Genomic DNA, 20,384 nt, shown 5'->3' with positions numbered 1-20,384 from the left:
ACTGTATTGAAATAATAGTTTTTTTGTTTTAGCTTTACCTTTTTTTTTTTAATTAACATTGTTAAACTTCAAACCACCATCACCAAAGCTGGCGGAGTGATTCATAGGACTGCTGCTGGTGGCATCTACTCACAGCAGTGGCGTATCTATAATGGGTGCAGTGTGTGGCCCCTGGGTCCAGAGGGGGCCCACACCGCACACACACTGTACTAATTTCTTCTATACTTACCTTTCTTGTGCCCATCAGTCTCCGTGTGTGGGCCCCCTCATCTCCTGTAGCCGGCAGCGCTGTTAGCGCTCTGAGCACTAGAGAGTCTGGCACAGTGCCAGAGTCTACAGAGCATGTGCAGGTCTCTGGAAAAATGTCAGCCGCGCCATTTTCCCGAAAACTTGCGCAAGCGCTGTTGTCTCTGGCACTGTGCCAGAGTCTGTAGTGCTCAGAGCACTAACAGTGCTGCCGGCTACAGGAGAGGAGGGGGCTCAAACACAGACACTGCCTATGGGTCCCCTCCTCTCTAGATACGCCACTGACTCACAGCCCTGCAATAGTCAAACTCCTCTTGCTACGCTATCAAGGACTATGCTGTGAGTGCTTAAACTGGCACTCCTAGGGACTGGCACTCTGATTTGCTGGCTGCTTTTGCATGTAGCCCACAGATGTTAGACAGCTTTATTTTTACCCTGCAATTCAGATTTCAGTTTGGACACACCCCTTGCAAATCTATATCTCACTGCACATGTTACATCTGTGCCCCACCTGCAGTACAATATACTGTAGGTTTGCCCAGATGCACAGTCACTTGCTTTTTGTTTTGCTTTACTTCCAAATCAGAATTAGGTCCTTAGTCTGTGAGGATAAAAGGCCAACAATCTAGATTATCTGAAGATTCGTGGTTACCTTCAGTTGCTGGTCTAATGGAAAAGGTTACATTGGGAGGAACATTCGTGGAAACCCATTGAGAACATTCATGCAAAGTTTCTTTAAACAAAATCCTCCTAAGCCTAGTGCAACTGGAAGTTACCCTTGGAGCAGGGCCGTAACTAGGGGGGGGGGGAGCTAAGGGGGCATGCGCCTTGGGTGCAGGATTTGAGGGGGCGCCAAGGAGTTACAGAGGAGCAGGGGTTTTTGTTTTGTGTTTTTTTTTTACCAGCAGTGCTGTGCTGCTCCAGTGAGACAGCAGACAGCTCCCAGGGCAATGTATTTGGCCCACCTGTCTGATTGCAGCTGGCTCCGACGCTGTGCGAGTGAGCTCCAGTCCCTGGGATCGCGCAAAATTACTGCCTTGCCCCGGGTGACGAAAATCCTAGTTTCGGCCCTGCTCGGAGGCTGGGCATACTCTCACAAGTGACACTTACTAGAACAGGGCCATGGTCCGTCCAGTGGGCCAAATACAGATCTGATTGCAGCAGCAAATTTGTTAGCTAAAGAGCAAAACCATGGGGGGTCATTCCGACCTGATCGTAGCTGTGCTAAATTTAGCACAGCTCCGATCACTGACACAGTCATGCAGGGGGACGCCCAGCACAGGGTTAGTTCGCCCCACATGTCTGGATGGCCTGCCCCCCACAAAAGTACAATGTACTTGAAGAGTAACTTCCGGCCAGCGCAGCTCCTGCAGCTGGCCGGGAGTTACTTGTTGCTGCCCTGGGTCGCAGCAGCTGCGTGTGACATCACGCAGCTGCTGCAGCCCGCCCCCCGCACGGTCCAGCCATGCCTGCATTGGCCAGACCGTGCCCCCAAAACGGCGGCCAAACGCCACCATGCCGCCCCCTCCCGCTGTCAATCAGGCAGAGGCGATCGCTAGGCAACGATGGCCTTCGGCCGTCTGGCATGCGCCGGCGCATGCGCATTTCTGACCCGATCGCACCGCGGCAAACAACTGAAGCGTGTGATCGGGTCAGAATGACCCCCCCATGTGCACTGCAGGTGAGGCAGATGTAACATGTGCAGAGAGAGTTAGATTTGGGTGTGGTGTGTTCAAACTGAAATCTAAATTGCAGTGTAAAAATAAAGCAGCCAGTATTTACCCTGCACAGAAACAAAATAACCCACCCAAATCTAACTCTCTCTGCACATGTTATATCTGCCACACCTGCGGTGCACATGGTTTTGCCCATTAGCTAACAAATTTGCTGCTGCAATCAGGTCTGAATTAGGCCCAGAGTTGTCTGAATTCTCCTGTCTGTCCTGCTGCTCATTCCCAGTACAGATGACATAGACCTCTATTTACTAAGCCTTGGACAGAGATAAATTGGACGGAGATAAAGTACCAGCCAATCAGCTCCTAACTGCCATGTTACAGGCTGTGTTTGAAAAATGGAAGTTAGGAGCTGGTTGGTTGGTACTTTATCTCCGTCTACTTTATCTCTCTCCAAGGCTTACTACACAGACCCCTTAGCCAGTGGCGTAACTAGAAATTTTTCTCCCCCAAGCCAAAAAATTCTTCGGCGCCCCCTCCCCCCCCCCCCCCCCCCCATATCCCCCATAATTGGCACTAGTAAAGTGACAAACATGCGCGCGCCGAAGACGCGCGCCGCCAAAAAGGGTGTGTGGCTTCATTGAAATGGGCGTGGCTTTGCACAAAGGGGCGTGGCATTGCAGGAAAAGACTACCTTATACCCCAGTTTTGCAACCTGCACGCCCAGACGTTAGCCACCACAGGAAAGAAAAATAATCCTGATTCATGCCCCTTACATTATTTGTCATTTTTCCTCCTTATAGTTTTACCCAGTATACATTATTCCACATACTGCAATGGCCCTTAGACATTATGCCACACACAATAATGCACATGACACAATATGCACACACCGTAATGCCCCCGACACATTATGCCACACACCGTAATGCCTGTGACACATTATGACAGGAATCGCAATGCCCGTTATACATTATGCTACACACTGCAATGCCCCTGATACATTATAGCACATACAATGTCTGTGACACATTATGACACACACCACAATGATCCTGAGACATTATACCACATACCACAATGCCCGTGATATAGTATACAACACACCGTAATGCCTGACACATTATGACACACACCGCAATGTCCGTGATACATTATAGCACATACAATGTCTGTGACACATTATGACACACACTGCAATGACCTTGAGACATTATACCACAATGCCCGTGATATAGTATACCATACACCGTAATGCCTGTGACACATATCGCAATGCCCGTTATACCCTATGCCACACACCACAATGCCCGTTATATATTATGCCACACTGCAATGACCCTGAGACATTATACCACATACCACAATGCCCGTGATATAGTATACCACACACCGTAATGCCTGACACATTATGACACACACCGCAATGCCTGTGACACATTATGACAGGAATCGCAATGCCCGTTATACATTATGCTACACACTGCAATGCCCCTGATACATTATAGCACATACAATGTCTGTGACACATTATGACACACACCGCAATGACCCTAAGACATTATACCACATACCACAATGCCTGTGATATAGTATACAAAACACCGTAATGCCTGACACATTATGACACACACCGCAATGCCCGTTATACCCTATGCCACACACCGCAATGCCCATTATACATTATGCCACACTGCAATGCCCCTGAGACATTATACCACATACCACAATGCCCGTGATATAGTATGCCACACATCGTAATGCCTGTGACACATTATGACACACACCGCAATGTCCGTGATACATAATGCCACACACCGTAATGCCCATTACACATTAAGTTATACAGTAAGGCTTCTAATTACTTTTAAATTACCTGCTCATTGCCAGGGGTTTCATGCTCTTGGTTCCATGCACGGTGCCAGGGATTTTCATGCTCAGGATGTCATGCTCGTTGCCAGGGGTTTCATGCACTGGGTGTCATGCTCATTGCTAGGGGGTAGTGCTTGTTGCTAGGGCCGTGCTCCTAGTGCCACATATGCCCCCAGTGCCAGGTATTCCCCCACAGTGCCAGGTACTCACGTGCCCCCAGTGCCACATATGCCTCCTCAGTGCCTGCCACATATGCCCCCAGTGCCAAATATACCCCCCCAGTGCCACATATGCCTCCAGTGCCAGAAATTCCCCCACAGTGCCAGGTACTCACGTGCCCCCAGTGCCACATATGCCCCCTCAGTGCTTCCACATATGCCCCCAGTGCCAAATATACCCCCCCCAGTGCCACATATGCCCCCAGTGCCAGATATTCCCCCACAGTGCCAGAGACTCACGTGCCTCTAGTGCCACATATGCCCCCTCAGTGCCTGCCACATATGCCCCCAGTGCCAAATATACCCCCCCAGTGCCACATATGCCCCCAGTGCCAGATATTCCCCCACAGTGCCAGGTACTCACGTGCCTCCAGTGCCACATATGCCCCCTCAGTGCTTCCACATATGCCCCCAGTGCCAAATATACCCCCCCAGTGCCACATATGCCCCCAGTGCCATATATTCCCCCACAGTGCCAGGTACTCACGTGCCCCTAGTGCCACATATGCCCCCTCAGTGCCTGCCACATATGCCCCCAGTGCCAAATATACCCCCCAGTGCCACATATGCCCCCAGTGCCAGATATTCCCCCACAGTGCCAGGTACTCACGTGCCCCCAGTGCCACATATGCCCCCTCAGTGCCTGCCACATATGCCCCCAGTGCCAAATATACCCCCCCAGTGCCACATATGCCCCCAGTGCCAGATATTCCCCCACAGTGCCAGGGACTCACGTGCCCCCAGTGCCACATATGCCCCCTCGGTGCCTGCCACATATGCCCTCAGTGCCAAATATACCCCCCAGTGCCACATATGCCCCCAGTGCCAGATATTCCCCCACAGTGCCAGGTATTCACGTGCCCACAGTGCCACATATGCCCCCTCAGTGCCTGCCACATATGCCCCCAGTGCCAAATATACCCCCCAGTGCCACATATGCCCCCAGTGCCAGATATTCCCCCACAGTGCCAGGTACTCACGTGCCCCCAGTGTCACATATGCCCCCTCAGTGCCTGCCACATATGCCCCCAGTGCCAAATATACCCCCCCAGTGCCACATATGCCCCCAGTGCCAGATATTCCCCCACAGTGCCAGGTACTCACGTGCCCCCAGTGCCACATACTCACGTGCCCCCAGAGCCACATATGCTCCCCCAGTGCTGCGCTCCCCCGCTCCTCTCTGATGGAGGGACACGGAGGGCACAGCGCGCGCCTCTCCCGTGTCCCTCCTGGGTCTCCGGCGGGTCTGTTAAAGGAAGTGCCAATTCGTGAGCCAATCAGAGCTCACAAACGGCACTTCCTTTATTAGACCCACCGGAGACCCAGGAGGGACATGGGAGAGGCGCGCGCTGTGCCCTCCGTGTCCCTCCTTACAGCAGCGGAGGGAAGGAGACCGCAGATTGACATGCGGACGCTCGTCCGCATGTCAATCTGCACTAAATCAGTGGCGCCCCTGCAGCACCTCGCCCCCAAGCCACCGCGAGGGCTGCGGGGGCAGTAGTTACACCACTGCCCTTAGCTCTGGCAACTGGGATATGGGAAGGTTAACCGCAGTTCAACATTTTTTATCTATTGTATTTGTGTGTATTGTTATGATGGACTTGAATGTCTCTTTAATATTTGCCAACTATTGTTTAAAACTATCTTGTGCATAATGAAGCTATGCTCCTATTTCAGAGCATATGGGTCTTCCCTTCTGTAAATGCCCCATGCCACCCAAAGCTCTGCCCAAACCTCTGTACTGGAATGTATGTTTGACATGAGTTTGAAACTCATGGTCTGCTTCCAGCACCTAAAGGGGACAAATGTCCCCCTTTGCTGTGCACGTTGCACTGCAAAGTATTTTTAGGATTTTTTTATTTTTTTGGGAGGGTGTGAGGCCATAATTCCTGGATTTGGTCAGTTCCCCAAGGCACCTGCATCTCATTTATCTCTTAACAGCTACGCTAATGTTTTTGGTGGTGGCCCTTGTCAACATACAGCTCAGGCCTGCATAGCGAGGTAGAAGATTTCATCACAAAACACCGATCTTCTTAGAGCAGTATTTCTGTCTTCAGCAGTGATTATTTTTCTCCACCCAGAACAACAATTACTCGTCTAACCATTGTCATAAAATTATCTACAGATGTAGCCACCTTTATCTTGACTGTTTCTCCGCCGAGACGGGCGTTTAGTCACGCTAATGCGATAGCTGAGTTTAATCACAGGCAGGCGCGTTGAGGCGATCTAGATACTCATCATGCATTACACATCTCCACCACTGTGTGGCTAATGCTCCACTAATCCAGTACTTTCGATCGTACAGTATAGCGGCGGATTGATCTACAGCTCTGGCAATACTGTAGGCGTAACGGGAGGCGGTGGAAAAAGTATGGAGTACTGTACTGTATGTGTATGGAGACGCAACTACAGTAATTGTGTAAAAGGAAGAATGTACAGTACAATGTATAAACACCGTGCTTTTAAAATATATGAGCGTCTGAGTTCGCTAATGCATAATGGGAATGGAGGACTAGCAGGAGGCGGAGGAAAACACCATGCTTTACAAATGCGAGCGTCCGAGTCCTCTAAGGCATAAACCAACAGCAATGGGGCGGGGGCCGGCCGCTGTTTGCAGTACTTTCACACATGAAATTGGAAATCTCTCATGAGGTGTCGTGGGCTAGGGGTGAAGGCTCCCACCTCCCTCGCTGGGGGTCCAGGGTTCGAGACCTGATGTGCTTTCTTTCTTTCTTTTTTTTTTTTTTTTTCTGTAATAATGCACTGTATTATTTTATTTACATTGTAAGACAGTCAATGGAAGGATGCACACAGGTTTCACATAAATCAAAGTACATCTGCAGGAGCGATTCTTTACGCTAAATGCACCTAAACAGCGGGAATGAAATGAGTGTATTCTGACGCTACCAACTGAGCAAAACAGTACTGTAGATCTTCAGCGTTTGTGTATTGCACAGGACCTGAATTTCCTCCCTGTGCAGGCCCCCAGGGGGGAAGGGCGATGGGGGTAGGGGGGAGACGATGGAAAATACTGTGCCTTTGAAATGCAATTACATGAGCGTCCGAGTACACTACGGCATACTGTAAACCAACACCAATGGGAAGGAAGTGCCAACCTTATTTTTAATGTGTTCCCGTGACATTCACTGTAACATTTTTTTTTTCTCTCCAATACAGTACATCCAATGGAAGGATGCACACAGGTTTCACATAAATCAAAGTACATCTGCAGGAGCGATTCTTTACGCTAAATGCAACCTACAGTACAGTACTGTAAGTGAGCAAAACAGTACTACAGTGGGCGTTTGTGTATTGCACATGACCTGCATTTGCATTCCCTCCCTGTCTACTGCATGATCTGTGCAGGCTCCCATGGGGGAAGGGCAACAGGCTAGCAGGAGGCGGAGGAAAACACCGTGCTTTACAAATGCGAGCGTCCGAGTCCTCTAAGGCATAAACCAACAGCAATGGGGCGGGGGGCGGCCGCTGTTTGCAGTACTTTCACACATGAAATTGGAAATCTCTCATGAGGCGTCGTGGGCTAGGGGTGAAGGCTCCCACCTCCCTCGCTGGGGGTCCAGGGTTCGAGACCTGATGTGCTTTCTTTCTTTCTTTTTTTTTTTTTTCTGTAATAATGCACTGTATTATTTTATTTACATTGTAAGACAGTCAATGGAAGGATGCACACAGGTTTCACATAAATCAAAGTACATCTGCAGGAGCGATTCTTTACGCTAAATGCACCTAAACAGCGGGAATGAAATGAGTGTATTCTGACGCTACCAACTGAGCAAAACAGTACTGTAGATCTTCAGCGTTTGTGTATTGCACAGGACCTGAATTTCCTCCCTGTGCAGGCCCCCAGGGGGGAAGGGCGATGGGGGTAGGGGGGAGACGATGGAAAATACTGTGCCTTTGAAATGCAATTACATGAGCGTCCGAGTACACTACGGCATACTGTAAACCAACACCAATGGGAGGGAAGTGCCAACCTTATTTTTAATGTGTTCCCGTGACATTCACTGTAACATTTTTTTTTTTCTCTCCAATACAGTACATCCAATGGAAGGATGCACACAGGTTTCACATAAATCAAAGTACATCTGCAGGAGCGATTCTTTACGCTAAATGCAACCTACAGTACAGTACTGTAAGTGAGCAAAACAGTACTACAGTGGGCGTTTGTGTATTGCACATGACCTGCATTTGCATTCCCTCCCTGTCTACTGCATGATCTGTGCAGGCTCCCATGGGGGAAGGGCAACAGGCTAGCAGGAGGCGGAGGAAAACACCGTGCTTTACAAATGCGAGCGTCCGAGTCCTCTAAGGCATAAACCAACAGCAATGGGGCGGGGGCCGGCCGCTGTTTGCAGTACTTTCACACATGAAATTGGAAATCTCTCATGAGGCGTCGTGGGCTAGGGGTGAAGGCTCCCACCTCCCTCGCTGGGGGTCCAGGGTTCGAGACCTGATGTGCTTTCTTTCTTTCTTTTTTTTTTTTTCTGTAATAATGCACTGTATTATTTTATTTACATTGTAAGACAGTCAATGGAAGGATGCACACAGGTTTCACATAAATCAAAGTACATCTGCAGGAGCGATTCTTTACGCTAAATGCACCTAAACAGCGGGAATGAAATGAGTGTATTCTGACGCTACCAACTGAGCAAAACAGTACTGTAGATCTTCAGCGTTTGTGTATTGCACAGGACCTGAATTTCCTCCCTGTGCAGGCCCCCAGGGGGGAAGGGCGATGGGGGTAGGGGGGAGACGATGGAAAATACTGTGCCTTTGAAATGCAATTACATGAGCGTCCGAGTACACTACGGCATACTGTAAACCAACACCAATGGGAAGGAAGTGCCAACCTTATTTTTAATGTGTTCCCGTGACATTCACTGTAACATTTTTTTTTTTTCTCTCCAATACAGTACATCCAATGGAAGGATGCACACAGGTTTCACATAAATCAAAGTACATCTGCAGGAGCGATTCTTTACGCTAAATGCAACCTACAGTACAGTACTGTAAGTGAGCAAAACAGTACTACAGTGGGCGTTTGTGTATTGCACATGACCTGCATTTGCATTCCCTCCCTGTCTACTGCATGATCTGTGCAGGCTCCCATGGGGGAAGGGCAACAGGCTAGCAGGAAGCGGAGGAAAACACCGTGCTTTACAAATGCGAGCGTCCGAGTCCTCTAAGGCATAAACCAACAGCAATGGGGCGGGGGCCGGCCGCTGTTTGCAGTACTTTCACACATGAAATTGGAAGTCTCTCATGAGGCGTCGTGGGCTAGGGGTGAAGGCTCCCACCTCCCTCGCTGGGGGTCCAGGGTTCGAGACCTGATGTGCTTTCTTTCTTTCTTTTTTTCTTTTTTTTTCTGTAATAATGCACTGTATTATTTTATTTACATTGTAAGACAGTCAATGGAAGGATGCACACAGGTTTCACATAAATCAAAGTACATCTGCAGGAGCGATTCTTTACGCTAAATGCACCTAAACAGCGGGAATGAAATGAGTGTATTCTGACGCTACCAACTGAGCAAAACAGTACTGTAGATCTTCAGCGTTTGTGTATTGCACAGGACCTGAATTTCCTCCCTATGCAGGCCCCCAGGGGGGAAGGGCGATGGGGGTAGGGGGGAGACGATGGAAAATACTGTGCCTTTGAAATGCAATTACATGAGCGTCCGAGTACACTACGGCATACTGTAAACCAACACCAATGGGAAGGAAGTGCCAACCTTATTTTTAATGTGTTCCCGTGACATTCACTGTAACATTTTTTTTTTTCTCTCCAATACAGTACATCCAATGGAAGGATGCACACAGGTTTCACATAAATCAAAGTACATCTGCAGGAGCGATTCTTTACGCTAAATGCAACCTACAGTACAGTACTGTAAGTGAGCAAAACAGTACTACAGTGGGCGTTTGTGTATTGCACATGACCTGCATTTGCATTCCCTCCCTGTCTACTGCAAGATCTGTGCAGGCTCCCATGGGGGAAGGGCAACAGGCTAGCAGGAGGCGGAGGAAAACACCGTGCTTTACAAATGCGAGCGTCCGAGTCCTCTAAGGCATAAACCAACAGCAATGGGGCGGGGGCCGGCCGCTGTTTGCAGTACTTTCACACATGAAATTGGAAATCTCTCATGAGGCGTCGTGGGCTAGGGGTGAAGGCTCCCACCTCCCTCGCTGGGGGTCCAGGGTTCGAGACCTGATGTGCTTTCTTTCTTTCTTTTTTTTTTTTTTTTTTCTGTAATAATGCACTGTATTATTTTATTTACACTGTAAGACAGTCAATGGAAGGATGCACACAGATTTCACATAAATCAAAGTACATCTGCAGGAGCGATTCTTTACGCTAAATGCACCTAAACAGCGGGAATGAAATGAGTGTATTCTGACGGACTGTGCATCTTCGGTATTTGTGTATTGCATAAGACCTGTGAAGGCTCCCAGGAGGGAAGGGCGTAGGGCAAGACAGTGGAAAATACTGTGGTCAAAGAAAGGGCATATTTAAAACTAAGGGAAACTGTCACAAAGTACAGTAACTACAGTACTGTACGTTGAATGCCTGGACCGCACGACGTCTGAGACGCACGACGTCTGAGGCGCACGACGTCTGAGACGCTCATTGAGCATAAGGACGGTCATGGCTGCTGTACGGGACCGTCCCTATGCTCTGGGTGAGCTGCGTCTCCTCGTTCGCTGGCGGGACAGAACTCTCGCCAGCAACGAGGAGAAGGTGAGAGCATATAGGAGGGCAAGTAGGGCTATCCTCCGGACTTACAACCGGAGGAGGACAGTGAGGTCTCTCCAGAGGAGATGGAGTGATCTCGTGAGGAGGACCCCACGACGCCTGCAGGCCATAAGGGATTGTAAGTACAGTACATTACTGTAGATTACTGTACTTTAAGTTACTGTAGTTACAGGTACAGTACATTATAGCAGGGGCTGCTGTAGCAGCAGGTATCCGGTCTATATAGCACTGTACAGTATTTGTGGTAAACAAATGGTTAAACAAGGACCAAACATTAACCCGGGTCAAAAGGTCAATTTGTTTTTTGGCGTCGACCTAGATGGTGCGGCTTTTGAAATTGGTTGACACCAGTTACTGTAGGTTGACATGGTCGTTAAGTTGACATGGAAAAAGATCGACATGCGTTTTACAAAAACAATTGTTATTTTTTTAAACTTGTGTATATACAGTAGTTCTTTACAATCCACGTGGTCTACGATTGTGCAGTGTACAGTATCATGCAGTGTACAGTATATGCAATGTATCACAGTGTATCGTGCTGCGTAATTGCAGCGTGTCATGCAGTGTACATTCAGTATATGGTATTGTGCAGTGAGTGTAATGCATAGGGCATTTGCTATGCTTAGGGGCACCAGCAGCTTCTGCTGATTAAAATGATATGCGGCATGCCTATATTTTGCGTGACTGCGGCTGTATCTGTATCTGGCTAGGGCCAGCACTGTCGTGCAGTGTACTGTATACACATGTGGTAATTGCAGTTTTTTGTGCAGTGTACATTGTATCATATTTTGCAGGGAAATGTGCAGTGTAATGTGCAGTTTGTCATATCACGCAGTGCATACACTATGCAGTGTCGTGCAGTGCATTGTGTGGTTTAATTGCAGTGTGTCGTGCAGTGTGCAGAAATTTGTGTTTCAGATAGTACAGTGTTCTAAGGGATGTTACTTTGGCAGAAATTATTCTAAGGGATGTTACAGTGGCCTAATGTGTTCTGACGTGCATTACTCTTGCATAATGTGTTATAAGGTTCATGACTGTGGCAGATCTCTACTTTGTGACGTAATGTGGATATACTACTGCACTACTGTGACGTACAGTACAGTAACGTGAATAAGGTGCTCTACTGTGTGACACAACGTGAATCAAGGACAGTACTGTGACGTGAATACGGTGCTCTACTGTGTGACACAACGTGAATCAAGGACAGTACTGTGACGTGAATAAACTGCACTACTGTGACATGACGTGAATAAGATGAATTCAGGTGAGTGCTGCATCATCTGTCATGGAATCAATTTATACTGTAATGAACAGTACTGAGATGGTTAAGGGTGGGAGGGCTGCATGCTGATGAGTGTCATCATGTTTATAAGGGCAATGCTAATGTGTGTTACAATGTCTATAAAGGTAGTGTTCTGTCTAATACCCTGGACCTACTGTACTGTAGCGATACTGTAAGTGTACTGTATGTCACATTTAGAAATGTCCCCCTTAAGTTTTGAAGACAGTACAGTACACTATGCCCTCCTGAGTGATTAGGTGCAGGGTACTAGAATGAACAATTCCATTGATTGTGATGTCATAAAGATGCTGTCAATGTTGAATTTCATTGACTGTACAGTATGCTGCCATTATACTGTATATATATTTTTACAGGGCTGGTAGCACGACGGCACAGGAGGCGGAACAGGCGCCGCCAAGCTGGTAAGTATTGTCAAATACAGTAGTGTACAGTACATAGTGATTTCTATAGTCCCACCCCCCTGTCCTGACCATCACAGATAACTCGCTGCAATCCGGATGGGAGAGAGGGTGGGACACTTCCTGTGAGATCTGGTTGCCCGTGATGTTAAGAATGTCTGTTTACAAAACTAACTGTAAATATTAAACACACAGTATAAATAACATTGTAGATAGCTGAATACCCGTGCTGCGCTACGGGATGAGGATGGTAAATTACAGTGATAGTTGTTTGTTAATTTACGTTTGACAGCTTCACTTACAGCACTGTTATTTTTTTTCTCGCAGTACCACCACCACCACCACCACCACCACCACCACCTGCGCTGCCAGGTATTGTGTAACGAGAATTCTGGTGCGACTGTCATCGTTACACTACTGTACATGTGTCCTGGATACTGTATAGTACATGTTACAAATTGACAGCTTCACTTACAGCACTGTTGTTTTTTTTCTCACAGTACCACCACCACCACCACCACCTGCACTGCCAGGTATTGTGTAACGAGAATTCTGGTGTGACTGTCATCATTACACTACTGTACATGTGTCCTGGATACTGTATAGTACATGTTACAAATTGACAGCTTCACTTACAGCACTGTTGTTTTTTTTCTCATAGTACCACCACCACCACCACCACCACCACCACCACCACCACCTGCGCTTCCAGGTATTGTGTAACGAGAATTCTGGTGCGACTGTCATCGTTACACTACTGTACATGTGTCCTGGATACTGTATAGTACATGTTACAAATTGACAGCTTCACTTACAGCACTGTTGTTTTTTTTGTCACAGTACCACCACCACCACCACCACCACCACCACCACCTGCGCTTCCAGGTATTGTGTAACGAGAATTCTGGTGCGACTGTCATCGTTACACTACTGTACATGTGTCCTGGATACTGTATAGTACATGTTACAAATTGACAGCTTCACTTACAGCACTGTTGTTTTTTTTCTCACAGTACCACCACCACCACCACCACCACCACCACCTGCACTGCCAGGTATTGTGTAACGAGAATTCTGGTGCGACTGTCATCGTTACACTACTGTACATGTGTCCTGGATACTGTATAGTACATGTTACAAATTGACAGCTTCACTTACAGCACTGTTGTTTTTTCTCACAGTACCACCACCACCACCACCACCACCACCGTCTGACCAGCAGAGCTCCGGAAGTGGTAATCATTATTTTTGTTACAGACACACTAGTTTCCTACAGTATTACTGTAATTTTTTTATTTTACAATACTTGTTATCTTGTACACACAGACCGCCTCGTTATTGATACCGAGCCAGAGGAGGAGGAGGAGGAAATGGGGGAGCCTTCAGGCCAGCCTGGTAAGAATTGTAATCTACTGTACAGTACTCTACATTCTACATTCATTGATTTATTAACAGTACCAATGGCTTGGGTTTGCGTGACCAGTGGTCAGGATTCCAGCAGTCAAGTGACCGACAGCGGTATCCTGATTGCAGAAATCCCATTGACTTTTCTTTTTGTTTTTTTTATATTCAACACAGATGTCACTTACCTGTACGTGGACTCTGAGTCGGAGGAGTATAGTAAGTACAGTAGGATTTTCTCAAGCCCATTCTTAAAAGTATTGACCAAGTCCACTTTTATTACTTTTCAGGCAGGGAATTCCAAACATGTACTGTACAGTATTTCCCTCACTGTGAAGACCCCTTTTCGCCTCTGTGTGCGAAATCGCCTCTCCTCCAACACGAGTTAAATACAGGCACAGTACAGTACTGTATGTCCCCTACCACTGGACAGTCATTCTGCTCCTACTGTATTATGAATATATCTCTGCCTCCTGTAGCACTGTACTACTGTGCAATTTTGTAGTAACTGTACTCTACTGTATTTTGTTTATAATATTTTTTTATTTTCCACTCAGTAATTATTGACAGTGAGGAGGAAGGGGAGAAAAAGCCCTCTCCCCAACTTGGTAAGTAAACTAAAGTATTGTACTGTACTGTACATTGTGTTAAACCAATGGGTTGGGTTTGCATGACCAGCAGTCAGGATTCTAGCGGTCAGGTGTAAAGTAGTGTATTTCCTGGAATGAACCTTTTTTTTCTCATTAATGTTTTTTCACAGGCCCTACACTGGAACAGGCCGCCGAGGAGGAGGAGGATGAGTATGATGAGGCGGCATTTAGTGGTAAGAATTATCACTGACATTGATTTGATTCCACCAGAGTAGCACTTTTCATCAGATTTTTCTGGAAAATGCGTAGAAATCGGATAAAAATTGCACAAATCGGAATAGTGGATGGGGGACTTTAGATGATTGTTTTTGTTTGAACTGGTGATATTGCCCATACAGTAGCAACCAATCACATTCCACATTAACATTTATCTACAGTAGTTACACTTACAGATGATAATGCAGTACAGTAGGTAATATTTGTAATTGTCAGAGAAGTATCTTCATATACTGTAGTTAGAATTCTCATATTTGCTATACAGGAGCAAACCGCTTCATCAGTGAGGTTCCTGCTTCCAGTGTAATAGGTTGTGGTTTCTAATCCTGGGTGTGATACTTGTAAAATGTGTATATTCAGTATAATAAAGAGGGTGTGACTTGTAAGGTGCGTGGACCAGTGAGGAAGTCTGCCACTAAAAAGACAGCGACAGCTATCAATTAACTTAATTCAATGGTGTCACAGAATAGGAGGAGAGGTTCCCCTCCTTCAGAGCAGGAGCCCGGCGGCAGATGACTCCGTTGCCTCCCAGAGTTCTGCCTCTGTGGATAACATCACCTGTTCTAAAAAAAACTCCCATCTTACTAAATCTCTCTCTCTCTCTCTCTCTCTCTCTCTCTCCCCCCATGTCACTGTCTCTCCATTCATCTCTCTCTCTAGATACTGTCAGTGATGAATTTCCCATTAGGCACGAGAGGCACGTACTGTACCTAGGGGCGGCATCTGTTTGGGGGCCGCAGTTGGATGCTTACAGTATGCTGATACTGTCATCCCAAAAATTACCACTACAGTAACTGCTAAATATTTTAAGTGTACTGTACAATATGCACATACAGTACAGTACTGTACAGTATGCATAATTCAAAGCAAAAAAGAGTTGCTACCTTAGTCTAGTCATAATCACCGGCATACGGGCCACTCACAAATTTTCTGATGGTCTCGGTGGGGTCCCTTGGAATCACCATGCCTGTCACAAGCATACCTTTTTTTACCCACCTGTCACTAGGCCTGGACACTAGTTTACTATTACTATACTTTTTACTGTATACTGTATCTTATAATATTCTTCTCTTTTACCCACAGACGACGAGCCAGAATACCATTTTGGTAAATAAATATACTGTACAGTAGCAATAGTTGGTACTGCAATTACAGTATTTTTTTTCTCCAACATTACTTTAAGTCCAACTGATATGACTAACTGTATTTTATCTTTTTACAGTCCGTCGCCAACCAGTGGAGGAGACACCTGGTAATAAAATAGAAATACATAATGCACTGTACTGTATTCTAACTTACTGTAACATGTATAACACTGAGCTGATCATCTTCACACCCTCTGACATAACCTTACAGTACAAACTGTACTTTCTCTCCTTTTTCACCCTCTTCACTACACAAATGCATGCTGCGTTTCCTGACTACTGATATAATAGTGTGTAGAGCGTAGCGAGGCACCGTGCCCACCGCGTGGCGAGCGAAGCAAGCATGCAAGGGGCTGCTTTCCGCTCGCCGCCCCTGTCGGGATTGTGTGGTCGGGATTCCGGCGTCTGTATTTTGACTGCCGGGATCCCGTCCAGCGGGATTACGTACTGATCTCCAGTCTGAGCCTGCCCTAGGCATAGGCATACTTGCCAAATGCCTAGGGGCACAAGCAGCTTCTGCTGATTAATATGATATGCAGCATGCCTACAGTATATTCTGTGCATACAAAATGCATTACTAATGTGCAGCATTATGTGTATACAGTACTTTGTTGTGTAACATATACTGTAGCAAGGGCACTACTGTGTGGTCTAATGTGAACAAAGAGCAATATGATGTGATGCAATGTGAATAAGTGGGAATACTTTGAGGAGTAATGTGGTACTATCATATGATGTAACGAGAATAAGAGACACTATTGCATGATATGTTGTGAATAAAGTTGCAGTACTGTGTGGCGTCATTTCAGATTGGGGAATTACTGTGTGGCCATGCCCCTTCCCAGCAAGAACATGCACCGTTTTGGGATGCACACCGAATGTGCACACTGTTGCTATTTTAAACATACAGTACAGTAAGTTGGAGGAGCACCAAAATGAGGACTGCTATGGTTGAGGGGTGATGGTGCTGGGAAAGGGGTACAGGCTCAGAGGCGGAAATAGCATCTGTGCAAGGGGGCAGCATCCAAAAACTTGACTAGGGAATCATATTATTTATGGCTGGCTCTGAGTACAGTCCACTATTATGGATAGTACTCCCTACAACACCACCTACAGTACTGTAACCCTCTTTTTTCTGAAGCGGTCATGAAATGTCATGACTGCTAATACATACAGTAAATGTCTACAGTATTTGTACTGTGGTGTTTTATTCCTTTGACAATTTGTTTATGACCTATTGAAGCTAAACTCTTGTACAGTACTTTATATTTTGAATACCAGCAATACAGTATAATACTGTACCTACAGTATACAGTAATAATTGTTTACTATTTGAATGTGACTAAATGTTTTTTTTTCTCCAATATAGTGCCAATGATTTATGGGGGCCCCAGACAGGGGCAAGATAGGTGGGCTGGCCCAGAAGCGGGCAGGCAGCAGCCCACTTATACAAGAGGTAAACTAAAGCAATGTTTAAATTACCTCGACAGCATACAGTAGTGTTTGATTTACTGTACTGACAATACAGTACTGTACATTGTAAATAACAAGATTGTCTAATATAGAGTAAAGTACTGTATTGCCATTACTACACTGTAAAGTATTCAGTATTTGTTTTGTAATACTGTCCTTTTTTTCCCACAGAACAGTTGCAGCGTGCCATCCAGCTCCTGCGGGTGGTGGTCCACCTCTTAGTGGACCACTTTTTTAATTTTTTATTAAGATTAATTTAATTTTATTTAATAAAAATTTTTGTTATTGTACTCCATTGTATAGTATCTTTTTCTACTGTATAAGATAGGCATACTGTACACCATACAATTATCTGGCAGATAATCTGCAAGATCTGGCTGTTTGTAATGAAATTCTCTCCTAATTTAGCTGTGGTGTACAGTACCTCCTGAGTGTGCTGGAGTGCTTTCTGGCCAGTTTGGGGTGATTTGGAGCAAGTTTGGTCGGCCATCTGGCCGACATGTGCTGTCGACTGTTTGGCAAACATGTGTTTTCACTCCAGCATGTGTGTGTCAGGCATTTTGTGTGTGTCAGGCATTTTGTGTGTGTCAGGCATTTTGTGTGTGTCAGGCATTTTGTGTGTGTCAGCCATTTTATGTGTGTCAGCCATTTTATGTGTGTCAGCCATTGCTGTGTGGTTCCACAAATGTTAGCGTGTCAAAGTGCTGACCACTGACACCACTATTTCACTTTGTACCGCATGCCTTTTGTGGAACCACACAGCCCAGCATGACTTATTGCTGGGCTGTGTGGTTCCACAAATGTTAGCGTGTCAAAGTGCTGACCACTGACACCACTATTTCACTTTGTACCGCATGCCTTTTGTGGAACCACACAGCCCAGCATGACTTATTGCTGGGCTGTGTGGTTCCACAAATTTTCTTGGAAAACAAATGAACATGAGTGTCTTTACTTTAATACTTTTTTTTTTTTTTCCCCACAGATATCTATATACACAAGAAAAGAATGTAACGAAGAACAAACTATAAATAAAAGAGCGTCTCAGTCACCGCCCCGCTACCCACTTTGCAAAGCTGTTTCCTCGTAAGCAGACTTGCTGTGTGGATCTTCTCCGACCTTTCAGAAATCTCCTCATAATTTGCTCTCTGTTTCTGCCTTCGAAAACTTCTGCTAGGCTCACGTGTTCCAGCTCATTGACACAGTTTCGTCATACAGTATTTGACCGGTAATTCTTTCATTTACGGTTTACAATTATTTATATACGTAAATGATGAATGTCCCTGTGCATTGCTCCATGGCCTGTACAACTTATCCCGGTGTATTTTAAAATGTATACCATCTCTCACTCCATATTTGAGCGCTGCCACGTGCTGGGAGTTCACGGTCGGCGGCCATTTTGTCAGGTTGCTAAGCGATCCAGCTCGGTATACCGTAATGTGCATAGACCTCGCTTATCCCAATGTAATTGAGCTAGGGGATTGTGACGCTCCTTCAGCATTGCCCCCTGGACTGTGAAATGTATGCCATACTGTATCTCACTACATATCCGAGCGCTGCCACGTGCTGGGGGTTCACGGTCGGTGGCCATTTTTAGTGTGCATAGAACTCGCTTATCCACATAGGCCCCTGTGTTTTTAACTACTACATAGAGATGCACATTTCTAGGCCTACAGTATTTAATATACAGTAAGCAGCATTGTTGTTAGGCAATAATTGAAGAATTTACATACAGTACTGACATGTACTGTATGTAATGCTTGTACATCATGTCAGTCGACCCTTATGCTGTACACTACTGTAAGTCTCACAGGGCCCATGCACTTCCAAGGAGGGTTATTTACTGTACTGTATCTGTTTCATACAGGAAACTAATTGCAGTCCATAACACTGAAGTTGTATTTTCAGTACTGTACAGTATACAATACTTAAATTTGAACATCAGGTACTGGATAGTAAACATGTACAGTATTAACTTCTATCATAAAACTCTTATGCATTTTCAGATGTGTAAATTTTAGACTACAGTATTCACAAATGTTTTCTCTCCATACAGGAATTATAGTTGGACAACATGCCAGTAACTATCAACAAAACGATGAGCAAGATAATCGCCAACATGAAAAAAGAAAATAAAACCATCAAAGAGATCCATGCATGGCTCAAGGAAAGTGGCATTATAGTCACTTTAGAAACGGTGCGCTATCATGCATTCGAGAGAACAACGCCCAGATTTGTATTTCCTACAAAATGCACATGGTACGTACTGTACACTACTGTAATGTTTAAATGACTTGCTTTATACCATAAACAATTTTTTTGAAATAAAATAAAAACTTCATCAATTGTAACTGTGATTGTGCTGTTCATGAATTCATATTTTTCATACTGTATTGTACTGTAGGAGAGTGCAACAAATTGTGGAGGAACTAACTCGTGAGGATGATGAGCGTACTGCTCTGCAAATAAAACGAATTCTCCATTCCAAGTATGACCTGGACATATCGGCCACCAGCATCAGAAGGATGCGACGGAAAATGGGATGGACCTTTGGCGCAACAAGGTAAAATACTGAAAGCAGTATAAACCATACAGTAAATGCACTGTTAATAATCCCTTGATACGTGATATAATAATGCCATAAATCATTATACAGAGTGTGTACTTTATACTATATACAGTATGTGTGTGTGTATATACTGTATATATTCTATCCCAAAAGAGATACCTACTGTATAGGCACTCAGAGACAGCAATGAAGCATTGCCGGCTTATTGTGATGATTACATACTGTATACTGTGTGTGTGTGTTTGTGTGTATGTACAGTATGTATATATATATATTACTCTGTATGTACCTTAATGTACTGTATGTACAGTTTAATGTATACAGTAGGTTTATAATACAGTATACTGCACATACAGTCTACTGTATATACAGTAATCTGTAAATCTGTAATTTCATAACTGTATCTGATTTCATTATTTTTGGCTCTTCACAGGATATCTCCAATGATAAGA

The 20,384-nt window shown here is 45.5% G+C and overlaps 2 long non-coding RNA genes across 2 annotated transcripts in view; both read left to right on the top strand.

The window, feature by feature from the left end:
* Positions 1–20,384, top strand: part of LOC134908958 (uncharacterized) — a 146,756-nt gene that overhangs the window by 23,661 nt on the left and 102,711 nt on the right. The gene's annotated exons all lie outside the window — the stretch shown is intronic.
* LOC134908171 (uncharacterized) lies at positions 13,807–14,705 on the top strand. Its single transcript, XR_010175789.1, has 4 exons — positions 13,807–13,876; positions 14,060–14,101; positions 14,440–14,490; positions 14,643–14,705. It is a non-coding gene; the product is annotated as an uncharacterized LOC134908171 (long non-coding RNA).

This window comes from Pseudophryne corroboree, chromosome 1 (genome assembly GCF_028390025.1).
Source record: "Pseudophryne corroboree isolate aPseCor3 chromosome 1, aPseCor3.hap2, whole genome shotgun sequence".
Taxonomy (NCBI): domain Eukaryota; kingdom Metazoa; phylum Chordata; class Amphibia; order Anura; family Myobatrachidae; genus Pseudophryne; species Pseudophryne corroboree.
The sequence above is the reverse complement of the archived record's forward strand: the minus strand, read 5'-3'. Positions and strand labels throughout refer to the sequence as shown.